Source organism: Electrona antarctica (genome assembly GCF_951216825.1).
Source record: "Electrona antarctica genome assembly, chromosome: 2".
In the NCBI taxonomy this organism is placed as follows: Eukaryota; Metazoa; Chordata; class Actinopteri; order Myctophiformes; family Myctophidae; genus Electrona; species Electrona antarctica.
Window position 1 is genome coordinate 53,811,361 of NC_136807.1, and position 14,389 is coordinate 53,825,749.

A 14,389-nucleotide genomic window follows, 5' to 3' on the forward strand; every position below is an offset into this window, starting at 1 on the left:
AATGCGCAAAAGAACCCTGGACACTAGGGGCGCGGCCAATGTTCTGTTGCGCATTTACAATGGAGGAGTATGGACGGAGTGGATTAAAATATTTTTTTTATTGAAAATTACGGTCCCTACGGGTGTAATTGTTTTCCGAACACCCGCCGGACATGTGGGGAAAAACTATTTTGATTTTAGATTTTGCATTTGTACAAGGTAAGAGTGATTTTGAGGCACAAACGTAAACACAAGACTTTTTTTAAGGGACTAGTCTTTTAAACTCTCGTAGAGAGATTCGTCAGAATCGAAAAAAACATCTACGAGAGTCTAAATGTTTGGGCTAGGGTTTGTTGTTTTAGTTTGTTGTTGTCTTCTATGTCTTCATAGTTGTTGTCAAAATGACAAACCCAAAACATCAAGGTAGAGCAGGGGACAACGACGTGAAGCACCGGACAAAGATTTATGTTCTGGCAGTTAGTTTGTGCAAGGAGTCCAGTATTTATAGGTGGTGGGTTGATTGTAGCAGAGTTCACAGGTTTGTAATTGGCTGGGCTGATGAGAGTGGAACCAGGTGTGTAACTAGGACTGAGGGCTGCAATGGGAAGTGGGAGTGGCTGAAGTGGAAACACAGACACAACTGGGCAGAGGGAGAGATACAGAAAGAGGGGAATAAACAGGCAGAGGGCCAGACCATGACAATACTAAACTTACGTACAATCATGTTTGCTTGTGCATATCACATTCTACGTTGCCTGTAGATGTCCCTATCATCAGATAGGTCATTTGTTAAATAATGGCTTGACGTACTTGACCTCACCACAAAACTTAAGGGCTGTACCAGACAGAAAAAAGACTGGAAATGACAGTTTACTCTCTTCCTTCACATCTTGTCTTTTACAAGTATACTACCGCACACCCTAAGTTGCAATGCAAGTTCAATTTGTTTCGACTTTAGAAGACAGTGGTGGGTCTTCTGTACAGGACTGGTCAAGGCCTAACAACAAATTAGTATAATGTCAAATCCTCAAAGTCTCATAGCAAATTGTGCTCTATTGTTCTCATTTAATCGCTTATCTATATTTACAGTGAAATTCCATTGTGTAATGTGTAGGCCATGTGTCCATAGTGTAAGGCATTATTAATTCATGACCAGGATAAGTCAGGATAAGTCATTATCCGTATAATAATCATATCCTATATCCATCATTACATTGCTATTAACAACAGAGACACAATAACAGCAACAACTGTATTTGTGTAAACCTGGACAACTTTAAGTCATTGTTCAGGTTGTGTTTCTCTGAGGGAATGAGGAGCATGCAGGTGTGTGGAATTAGTTTTAATAGGGTTCGACTGCACTTTTATTCAATGTGTGTGTGTGTGTGTGCCTGCCTGCCTGCCTGCCTTCGTGCGTGGCTGCGTGGCTGCATGCGTGTGTGTGTTAGGCAGACAATCGTTCATAACCATGGATTTGGATTGAAGATCATCTCTTTAGTTGTTGTGGTGTTTAACATAAGGTGGCTATTATCACACCAGTCTTTAAAGTTATTGATCTCACTGATATAGCCCACAGGACTATATTTCTATAGTTGAGTCATCACAAATCTTGCAGCACACAATGCATAGACTGAGTTGTCTTTACCCGGATTTGAACACACAACCTTGTGGTCCAACGGCGAGAGCTCTACCAACTGAGCTATGCAGACACAGTCAGTTGACTCATTCTAAACAGTAACATCATTCAGTATTCATATAGGTATTAGGTGCAGAAGAAGTTTCACAAAACAGCAATTTTCATTGGTTCACTTAGAAAAAATGTGCTACGATTATTTGTCCGTATAGGTCCAAAGTTCACGTGTAGAAGTTTTCGTGCATTTTGAGCAAAGATTCTGGGAGGAGTTACATTTGAACTGTTTTTCATATAATTCAAAATGGCGGGTGATCTAAAGGTCAGAGGTAAAAAGTCAGAACACGAAAGTTGTTCAGCATGAGGAGACACATATGTGTATCAAAGTGTCATTGCCAACGGTCAAACGGTTCATGAGATATGCACGTTCAAAGTTTGCAAGTTTGCAAGTTCTGCATCAATTGAGTGCTATAGCGCCACCATTTGGCCAATCATGATGGGCTTCGCATAGTCACCGTTTGGCATGGTCTTCTATCATGTTGACAAGTTTTGCGAAAACCGACTGCACGGTTCAGTCAGAACAGCTATTTTTGGCGGAAGGAGAAGAAGTACTGATCATATAATTCAAAATGGCGGGTGATCTAAAGGTCAGAGGTCAAAAATCAGAACACGAAAGTTGTTCAGCATGAGGAGACGCATATGGGTATCAAAGTGGCATTGCCAACGGTCAAACGGTTCATGAGCTATGCACGTTCAAAGTTAGCATTTTAAATTGAGCGCTATAGCGCCACCATTTGGCCAATCGTCTTGGGCTTCGCATATTCACCGTTTGGCATGGCCCTCTACCAGATTACCGCGTTTCGCGAAAACCGACTGCACCATTCAGTCAGAACAGCTATTTTTGGCGGAAGAAGGAGAAGAAGAAGAAGGAGAAGGAGAAGAAAAAATATAGCTGCAAGCAGCGATAAAGCGGGACCAAGATAGAAGATGAACAATGCGCAATAAGAACATCATGCACAAATGAGACTGACGAGCTGAGTTGTCGGTACCGGGATTTGAACTCACAACCTTGTGGACCGAAGGCAGGAGCTCTACTGATTGAGCTACACAGAGACAATCAGTGACAACATTGTAAACAGTAAAACCATTCAGTGATTTGGTAACAAGAAGGTGTGTCCTCATTTGGGGCATGTCTTTATCCATTACTACAGTGTGTTATCACGCACAGTTAAAGTGCCTGCCTGCCTGCCTGCCTGCCTGCCTGCCTGGATCGAAGATCATCTCTTTAGTTTTTGTGGAGTTTAACATAAGGTGGCTATTATCACACCAGTCTTTAAAGTTATTGATCTCACTGATATGGCCCACAGGGCGTTCAACAATATGCACAAATGAGACTCACAGGCTGAGTTGTTGGTACCTGGATTTGAACCAACAATCTTGTGGTCCAAGGGTGAGATCTCTACTGACTGAGCTAGACTGAGACAATCTGTTACTCCATTGTTAACAGGAAAATCATTCAGTGTTAGTTCAGCATAAGTACTCAAACTTTAGTGTGTGTGTGTGTGTGCGTGCGTGCGCGCGCAATTTTCATTGGCTCATAAAAACTTCATTTTTTCACTTAACAAAAATGTGCTACGATTATTTGTCCGTATAGGTCCAAAGTTCACGTGTAGAAGTTTTCATGCATTTTGAGCAAAGATTCTGGGAGGAATTACATTTGAACTGTTTTTCATATAATTCAAAATGGCGGGTGATCTAAAGGTCAGAGGTCAAAAGTCAGAACACAAAAGTTGTTCGGCATGAGGAGACACATATGTCTATCAAAGTGTCATTGCCAACGGTCAAACGGTTCATGAGATATGCACGTTCAAAGTTTGCAAGTTTGCAAGTTTTGCATCAATTGAGTGCTATAGCGCCACCATTTGGCCAATCGTGATGGGCTTCGCATAGTAAAGTGACATAAGCATATGTGTGTATTAGAGGCAGAAGAATAATTTTCACAAACCAGCAATTTTCATTGGCTCATAAAAACTTAATTTTTTCACTTAACAAAAACAAAAACAAAAACGATCGTTCCACCAGCTCCACTCAGTATCAGCCACAGAACGTAGCTGTTGATGGGGAGACCCAGGATGAGCTTGATAGAGCTGAAACTGCACATTGCTATCAACTCCGAGGATGTGGAGGGGATGGAGGAGTTGGTGCCATTCGCCAGTGTGTCGTTCATCTTAAGGCTCTGTGTGTGTCCTGTAACCGGTACAGAAGATGGATTTGAGCACAGTTGACCTGATATAACAATGACACAAGTAAACATTTTTAACAACTCTTCTAAATGTTTCTATTCTATTGAACAACTATTCTAATGAACAATGAACACAAGGTTAAATATATATTATATAAAGGGATCTCACCTTTTGATGCCAGCAGAGTGTCTCAGATCTCTGAGTTGGTGTTTTGGTGAAGTCTCTTCGTCCGACGGTCACTTTCTTCCTGATGAGAGCAGATCCTCCAAATGATGAACTCTGTGCTTTGCCTTCTCTAACTATACCTTTCCCTGCTCCTCCTTCCACTAATGTTTGTGTGTTGCACACCTGCACTAAAAAACATTTTCATATTGTTTTTCTTTCCATGGAAATGTATAGTCACTATGCAAACTTCACCCTTAGACACATTAAGCTGGCACACAAGGTGGCCCCTAGTTTAACTATGATACGATAGATAGATAGATAGATAGATAGATAGATAGATAGATAGATTGATTTGATACTATGTTTGATAATGTGAGAGATACAGTACAGCTGTTAAACTTTAATCAAAGTCATTGTGGCCCCCTGGGAAACAAATGCTGCTCACCCCTTCTCTATTGCAATCATTAATATCAGAATAGACAGCTTTGGCCCGGGCCGGCCGAGCGGTCCAGGCACCTAGGCTAGCAATCCAGCCTGACAGCGTGTTGCGGGTTCGAGTCCCGAGCCGACGACCGTTGCCTCGTGTCTCCATGCGTGCCGCATGCGTACGTCTGCTGCTCTTGTTTGCGCTGCGTGTCTCTGCAACCCGGATGAGATCACCGTGAACCGTATACATGTTGTTATTATTACTGGCGTGACACCGCCTAGACGTGACAGAACCTCATGTCGTCACCTTATTAAACTAATTGCCTAAGTCATTTTTTCAAGGTTTTCAGGAAACACAAAAAACTGTGCCAAATGTAGAATATATTATATTTCTTAATTATTTCAATTCCAACAAATATGAAAAAATATGACTATTGACATACAAATAAAGTTGTATGTCAATCATGTAACATGTAAGGATAAAATGACTTAGGCCAATATCTGAACATGCCATTTTATCTTAGGCAATTATAAACCTTATTTAGGCCAAATTACTTACTGCAGTAAGTGACTTAGGCAAAATGTTTTCATTCCAATTATTTTTAATAGACCATGGTTTAGGGTCAGCCACAGAGTGTTTAAAATAATATCAGAGCACAAAGACATTTGATACTGAAGGGGAGTGAATGGGAGTGAATGGGAGTGAATGGGAGTGAATGGGAGGTACTGTTACTATGGGACTGATACTATGGGAGTGAATGGGACTGAATGGGAGGGAATGGGACTGAATGGGAGTGAATGGGACTGAATTGGGAGGTAGTTACTATGGGAGTGAATGGGAGTGAATGGGAGGTACTGTTACTATGGGACTGATACTATGGGACTGAATGGGACTGAATGGGAGTGAATGGGAGGTAATGTTACTATGGGACTGAATGGGAGTGAATGGGAGTGAATGGGACTGAATAGGATTTAATGGGAGTGAATGGGAGTGAACGGGAGTGAATGGGACTGAATGGGAGTGAATGGGAGTGAATGGGAGGTACTGTTACTATGGGACTGATACTATGGGAGTGAATGGGAGTGAATGGGAGTGAATGGGAGGTACTGTTACTATGGGACTGATACTATGGGACTGAATGGGATGAATGGGAGTGACAGTCCCATAGTAACAGTACCTCCCATTCACTCCCATTCAGTCCCATTCACTCCCATTCACTCCCATAGTATCAGTCCCATAGTAACAGTACCTCCCATTCACTCCCACTCACTCCCATTCACTCCTCATACACTGCTATTCAGTCACATTCACTCCCATTCAGTCCCATTCACTCCCATTCACTCCCATTTACTCCCATTCACTCCCTTTCACTCTGAATGGGAGTGAATTGGATGAATGGGAGTGACAGTCCCATAGTAACAGTTCCTCCCATTCAGTCCCATTCAGTCCCATTCAGTCCAGTTCACTCCCATTCACTCCCATTCAGTCCAGTTCACTCCCATTCACTCCCATAGTAACAGTACCCCCCATTCAGTCCCATTCACTCCCATAGTATCAGTCCCATAGTAACAGTACCTCCCATTCACTCCCATTCAGTCCCATTCACTCCCATAGTATCAGTCACATAGTAACAGTACCTCCCATTCACTCCCATTCACTCCCATAGTATCAGTCCCATAGTAACAGTACCTCCCATTCACTCCCATTCAGTCCCATTCAGTCCCATTCACTCCCATAGTATCAGTCCCATAGTAACAGTACCTCCCATTCACTCCCACTCACTCACATTCACTCCTCATACACTGCTATTCAGTCACATTCAGTCCCATTCACTCCCATTCACTCCCATTTACTCCCATTCACTCTGAATGGGAGTGAATTGGATGAATGGGAGTGACAGTCCCATAGTAACAGTTCCTCCCATTCAGTCCCATTCAGTCCCATTCAGTCCAGTTCACTCCCATTCACTCCCATTCAGTCCAGTTCACTCCCATTCACTCCCATAGTAACAGTACCCCCCATTCAGTCCCATTCACTCCCATAGTATCAGTCCCATAGTAACAGTACCTCCCATTCACTCCCATTCAGTCCCATTCACTCCCATAGTATCAGTCACATAGTAACAGTACCTCCCATTCACTCCCATTCACTCCCATAGTATCAGTCCCATAGTAACAGTACCTCCCATTCACTCCCATTCACTCCCATTCACTCCCATAGTATCAGTCCCATAGTAACAGTACCTCCCATTCACTCCCATACACTCCCATTCACTCCCATAGTATCAGTCCCATAGTAACAGTACCTCCCATTCACTCCCATAGTATCAGTCCCATAGTAACAGTACCTCCCATTCACTCCCATTCACTCCCATTCACTCCCATAGTATCAGTCCCATAGTAACAGTACCTCCCATTCACTCCCATTCACTCCCATAGTATCAGTCCCATAGTAACAGTACCTCCCATTCATTCCCATTCACTCTCATTCACTCCCATGCATTCCCATTCACTCCCATTCAGTCCCATTCAGTCCCATTCACTCCCATAGTATCAGTCCCATAGTACAGTACCTCCCATTCAGTCCCATTCAGTCCCATTCACTCCCATTCAGTCCCATTCTATCAGTCCCATAGTAACAGTACCTCCCATTCACTCCCATAGTATCAGTCCCATAGTAACAGTACCTCCCATTCACTCCCATTCACTCCCATTCACTCCCATAGTATCAGTCCCATAGTAACAGTACCTCCCATTCACTCCCTTTCACTCCCATTCACTCCCATAGTATCAGTCCCATAGTACAGTACCTCCCATTCACTCCCATAGTATCAGTCCCATAGTAACAGTACCTCCCATTCACTCCCATAGTATCAGTCCCATAGTAACAGTACCTCCCATTCACTCCCATTCACTCCCATAGTATCAGTCCCATAGTAACAGTGCCTCCCATTCACTCCCATTCACTCCCATTCACTCCCATTTTGAAAGGTGTGTTAAAATGGCCTAAGTCACATTTTATTATGACTTAGGCAAAATAAAATGGCCTAAGTCTCACTCTTGACATAGGCCATTTTTTTAATAGGGTGTAACAGGGAGGCCTTTACGTTAGGGCTTAGGTGATTTTACCAGAGGTGGCCAGCATCACCAGGAGTTGATTTAGGCCAAAAACTCATTTTCGGCAAAAAATGACTTAGGCAATTAGTTTAATAAGGTGACGATGTGGAAGTCTTTCCACGAACGACGGTCGGGGTCAAGGTAGAGAATGACATGTGGAATTCATGAATTATGATGTATTACCGGTCTTGTGCGTGCGTGTGTGCGTGTTTGCGTGCGTGCGTGGTGGTGGTGGTGGGTGTGGGGGTTCTGTACATGACGTGATTTTAAAATAATGAAATCCCAACCCTCTTTTTATTGGGTTCGATTACACCGCTGCTAATTGATCATATAGCATATAAACGTCAGTCATCCCGTTTCCAAATCACGCGCCACTTCGCTACAGACAAATCACTCGAGTCACAGCTCCTCCGACACAAAAAAAACAACAAACAAAGCTGTATGTGACAAGGACAAGAACAGCAATCAGCTACAAATGGCCATTACTGTTTATTAACCCATGACACAACCCATGACTCTGCAGGTGTAAAGTTATGACTGATAGTCATAGATATAGATGGATGGATGGATGGACCCCTGGTGTTCTAGGGTAGCCATGCTCCAATATACAGTACAGGTATATACAAATGCCTGCATGTGACATTCAAATAATGCGTGGCGCTCGATGATGCAGAAACGACCACAGATGGATGTTCAATGCAAAATTCTGTCCGAGACATCAACATGTTTGAACTGAAGCAAGACTCATTGGAGCTGCTGTCACCACAACCTCTAATGTTAAAGGGGTATCAGCCACACACCAAGCTAATAATAATCTTTATTGTTCTGAAGGTTATTCATCTTCAAAGTTCTGTTCAAACACCCACACCAAAACAACAAATAATGCAGGGGCGGCGGTGGCTCAGGGGTAGAGTGGCTGGATGGTAACCGTAAGTTTGCCAGTTCGAACCTGGGCTCCCCCAGAGTTAGTGTCGAAGTGTATTGAGCAAGACGCTGAACCCCTAATTGCTCCTGATATGCTGGTTGGTGCCTTGCGTGGTTTCCGCCGCCAACGGTGTATGAATGTGTGTGTGAATGGTTGAATGTAATGTAGAATCTATGTAAAGCACTATATAAATGCACCATTAACCACATGACACCAAGACAATACAACAACATGAGGTCCCCACTGTTTCATCACCTTTATTACTCGGAAATACAGTTGAGGGCAAGCCCTCATTTTCAATGTAGCCGAGGTTACAATTCACAAACACAGTCAAAACAATACATCAACACAACATTATAAATCCGGATAAATTACAAAGGAACTTAAATGCAGAACAACCAGTAAAATAAATCAATTGAAGCAGGAGCAATCACGGTGAAAAATGTTCTGTATACTGTATAGAGCACCATCACAGTGGGGCAGTTTGATGGCTGAGGGGACAAAACTCCTACTAAAACTGACCATTTTCCACAGCAAGGTTCTGTATCATTGTCCAGATGGCATGAGTTTAAAAATCACACCTGTGTGAAGTAAGTGGTGCAACTCCGTGTGGCGGTCCCCGGGGGGTCCCTGTACTGTACTGTACTGTACTGTACTGTACTGTACTGTACTGTACTGTTACACCTGAAATCATCATATATACAGTATGTGTGTGTTAGGCTGAGCAGTTATTACATTATGAGTTGCTACAGGCTGCACTGTTTTGAAAACCAACCAAATGCTATTTTCGTGCTCAGACACAGCCAGGTAGCCAGGCAGCCATGCAGGCACACACAAAGCTACTTAATGAAGTGGTTGCACCACTTAAAAAGCACTACAGAGGAGTGTCATTTGATATTGAAAGTGCTAACCTTAAGCTGTGGTATAAAGACGCCATATCCTGGATGGACACTGAATTTTATGATATTGTTTATTAAACATACATGGAGAGCCCTGTGACTGAACAGACACTCTATTACAATGATTATATCAGAATATACAGCTTTATCCTTTTAACAAACAAACAAACAAAAGTCCCATGCTCAACACAGAGCCTAAAGTGATTTCACATACACACCCATAGGTCCATAGGTAGCGCCACACCTGCTACATACACTTGTCACTGTTCATATGCAGCAAATTATGTGCAAATGTAACAGAGTTCCCTTTTCTAGTTGATTCATACAATGGGAAGCACCAAGCAACGTCTCTCTTCACAGACAACTCCAGCCATGACAATAATTCCACAGTATTCGTAATGGGTTACAGTAGTTTGTCCTATGTTTGGTTCTGTACGTTTAAAGTCAATACACAGCAAAAAAATAAAAAACTTTCTTCACTAGATTGTTATTTTCCATCGATGCTTCATGTTCCATCAGTGACACATTGTGAATGATGATGAAAAGCAGATTAATTGAAAGTAGTTAATGAACAGGTCATATCAGACCAGATCAAGTAATTTCCCCAAATTCAAGGTACCAAAAGTTAACTCTGAATTTGGTAGATCTGCTTTTAGCTTCTGTGGCCCTAATACATGGAATGACCTGCAAACAACATTAAAATTGACCACATTGGTACCCCTGAGTCATTTTAAAACCTTGGTGACCATACAGATCCCAACAATAATTATGTAACTGTTTTTAGATCGTTTTGAAATTTATCTTAGCTTTTATTTGTAACCATATGTAATTCACATGTATACCTTTTGTTTTTATTTTCCTGATCTTCTGATGTATTGTGATATTTCTATATGATATTGTATTACTCAACGACACTGAAATTGAGTTTAATTACTCAGTGTAATTTCGAGAACAAATAAAACTTGAATAGACAGTGGGTATTAATCCGTCACACATGTGTCATGTTCCATTGTATGAATAATCCAAATGATTGAATTAAACAAAGTTCATGAACAGGTCATATTATTTAGACCAGTGGTTCTCAACCTTTTCAGGCCACGACCCCCCAAGATAATCCTATTTGAACTGGTTACGCAGATACATGTTGTGATAACAGCTGATTTACAAGCTCGTTGTGAGCATGCAAATCCACATGAGCATGCATGTTCACAATCTTTGCCTCTTTCTTATATAATTTGCAAATTTCTCCAATATTTGACTGGTTCTATAGTGGCCTATAGTTTGTTGATCTTACTTTTGATGCAGTGATGATCTTTTATTTTAGTTTTTTTTTTTAAACTTTACCGTCACCTGGGGGGGGGGGGGGGATTTCAACTGAGAAACAATGATTTTCCATTAAAAAAACAAATCTACATATGTTAAACAATAACGCAATAATTGCAGAGTAATTGTCAACATCTCTAATTACCACAAGTAATTAAAAAACAACAACAACATATCAAATAGCTGATTAAATGAAATAAAATAGGTTTCTCTGACACAGTGGCAGATTTGGATTACATTTGTAGGATTATAGCCTAGTATCACACACAGGTCTGGTAATGCTGCGTTCACACGGGCAGATGCAAAGATACAGTCTACCATTCATTGTCAATGGAAGCCAGCATGAAGATACAAAGATGCATCTGACGTTTGTGGCTGCTGCAAAAGCTACAAATTTAAGCTGAGCTGGGTTCAACTTCCAGATTCAAAGCTACAACTGTAGCTGCAATGACACACGTCAGTACGGACACACGTTTGATGATGTCAATGACCGTGTGAGCAACAGATTTTACAAAGCAACAACACATTATGCTGTTATCTTTGCATCTTCCATGTGTGAACGCAGCATTATAGATCTATCCTCATGCTGACCTGCTTTCAGAGCCCCTTGAAGCATGGCAGTTTCCCAGCTTTGTGGAGGTAGAGCAATGGATGGACAAACGCTGAAATCATGGCTACTGCGTTGGAATAATTCAGTAGTGTAAACAGAGAAGGGGGAATATAGCTCATTATAGTCACTGACATTACTACCAAGCTGATCAGAATGATTCTAAAAGCTCTTCTCTTCAGGCCGTTTCCCTCCCCACTGTCCCTCTGTCCTTCTCCTGGTCCAGGCTGTTTCAGAGCCCTGAGGACCGAGAGGCAACAGAAACACACCACAGAAATGCACACCACCCAAAAGACCAGCAGGAAGTAGTATCGGATAGAACAATTAACAAGCTGACTGCAAGCCCCGTCAGCCAGACAGGGCAGCAACAGGCCACCCTGTAGCGAAGAGCTTTGTACCTGAGAAACACCACGGGGTGAACCACCGCTATGTAACGCTCCACACAGATACAACACTGGAACGATGGGATGGAGAATAAGACAAACAAAACAAAAATAAAGTTAGTAACCCCTAGCAAAATTGAGTTGTATGTGAAGAGCCATGCAGAGTAAAAGACATCAGCCAAGGTAGAGAGGATCACAGATACGATCAGGTTGAGATAGAAGAACTCGGAGGCGATCGTCCCACCAGCTCCACTCAGTATCAGCCACAGAACGTAGCTGTTGATGGGCAGACCCAGGAGCTTGATAGAGCCGATAGTAATCTGTAGGGCCAGAAATGAGGATGCGGAGGAGACGGAGGAGTTGGTGCCATTCGCCAGTGTGTCGTTCATCTTCAGGCTCTGTGTGTGTCCTGTAACCAAGACAGAAGATGGATTTGAGCACAGTTGACCTGATAACAATGACACAAGTAGTGATGGGAGATTAATTGGCAAACACATCGGTATCGGCCGATTTGAGTTATTTTTAGATTAATCGGCATCGGTTTGATTAATCAATCAGACCGATTAATTAATCGGTCCGATTAATAGGTCTGTCTTTAGTCTTTACAGTTAAAGAAGCCCAAAGTAACAGCTTGAACAGATCTACAAGCTCACATATTAAATATAAAGGTATTAAAGTTAAATCTGACTTGACTAAGCCTGCAGTGCAGACACCCTGTCACATGTATTTTTCAGAATGGACAAAATTATTATATATATTTTGAATACAGAATGAGATCATATCGACATCGGTAATATCGGTTATCGGCCATAACAGCAATTAATTATAATATCGGATATCGATATCGGCCAAAATGTCTCCGGCACATTCCTAGAAACAAGTTATACTTTTTAACAACTATTCTCAATGTTCTTCTGAAAACAACAACTATTCTAATGAACAATGAACACAAGGTTAAAGGGATCTCACCTTTTGATGCCAGCAGAGTGTCTCAGATCTCTGAGTTGGTGTTTTGGTGAAGTCTCTTTGTCCGACGGTCACTTTCTTCCTGATGAGAGCAGATCCTCCAAATGATGAACTCTGTGCTTTGCCTTCTCTAGCTATACCTTTCCCTGCTCCTCCTTCCACTCATTTTTGTTTGTTGCACACCTGCACTTAAAAGCATGTTCATATTCCATTGGATTCATGGAAATGTAAATAATCTTTATGCAAACTTTGTCCTTATTTGGATAACCTCGGGCAACACCTATGTACCGATAATTTGTTTATTAACCCATGACACAACCCATGACCCTGCAGGTGTAACTATGACTGATAGTCATAGATATAGATGGATGGACCCCTGGTGTTCTGGGGTAGCCATGCTCCAATATACAGTACAGGTATATAGAAATTGGGAGTCACTGCTTCGATTGGCCCATTGACACTAGAAGTAATGCGAAAAAACCCTGAACAAAATTAATGTGCATGTGAAGAGCCATGCAAAGTAAAAGACAGAGGCCAGGGAAGAGATGGTCACAGATACGATCAGGTTGAGATAGAAGAACTCGGAGGCGATCGTCCCACCAGCTCCATTCAGTATCAGCCACAGAACGTAGCTGTTGATGGGGAGACCTAACCTGACTCCGCCAGATGGGGCAGCAGAGAGTACCCAGTGTACTCTCTGCTGCCCCATCTGGCAGAGTCAGTTTAGGGGAGACCCAGGATGAGCTTGATGGAGTTGATAGCAGTGGTATAAAGATCTTATATGATATTGTTTATTAATCTTCTCACTTTGTTTATTACACAGACATGGAGAGCCCTGTGACTGAACAAACACTCTATTACAATGAGTATATCAGAATATAGAGCTTTAACCGCTTACCAAACAAACATATCGTAATAGAAAATGTTTTTCTTTTACAGTAAGAAAAAAACTAGTTCAACTCATACTACCAATTATTGACTATGCAGATGTAGTTTATCAGACTGCCACTAAAACAAACCTTCTTCCCCTGAACTCAGTATATAACCGTTTATGCAGATTTGTCCTTGACTGCCCATATTTGACCCACCACTGTACCTTGTATGAAAACCTCAACTTACCATCTCCCACCTCAAGAAGACAGCAGCACTGGCTGCAGTTCATCTTTAAATGCATTCATTTCAATTATCCACAGTATTTAAAACAGCTTATGATACCATACACTTCTACACATCAACTTAGACATTGCGCACAGATTTACTTTAACATACCCACATCAGTTGGCAAAAAATCATTCATGTTCAAAGCTCCTTGTGACTGGAACAATCTACCTGTCCATATACGTTCAATAACATCTTTTCATTTGTTTAAAACTATGCTGTCCTCTCATTTCGAGACTACCTGTTCATGTTTTCACTGATCATCACTGTAATAGATCCATGATGCAATGATCCATGTGTTATGTCTACGTTATGTCCATGTTATGTGAAATGTTGTTTTGTTTTTGTTTTTTGTTTTTCCTGTTTGTTTTTGTTTATTTATGAATTGTATTGTTTTGTCTTGTCTTGTTTTGTCTGGTTGAATTGTCTGTAAAAAGTGTCTTTATGTATGAAGTGTACTTTGTGAATCGCGGACCCCCTTGAAAACGAGATGATTCATCTCAAGGGATTGTTCCTAATATAGAAATTTCAGACAAACACACAATAGTTGTTGTCCATTTTGACAACA

General features: G+C 41.7%; 1 protein-coding gene across 1 annotated transcript in view; it reads right to left on the reverse strand.

Moving 5' to 3' along the window:
* The window catches only part of LOC306934163 (uncharacterized protein), a gene marked incomplete at its 3' end in the record, with an annotated part of 363,058 nt that overhangs the window by 217,946 nt on the left and 130,723 nt on the right, over positions 1-14,389 (reverse strand). The window lies entirely within an intron of this gene.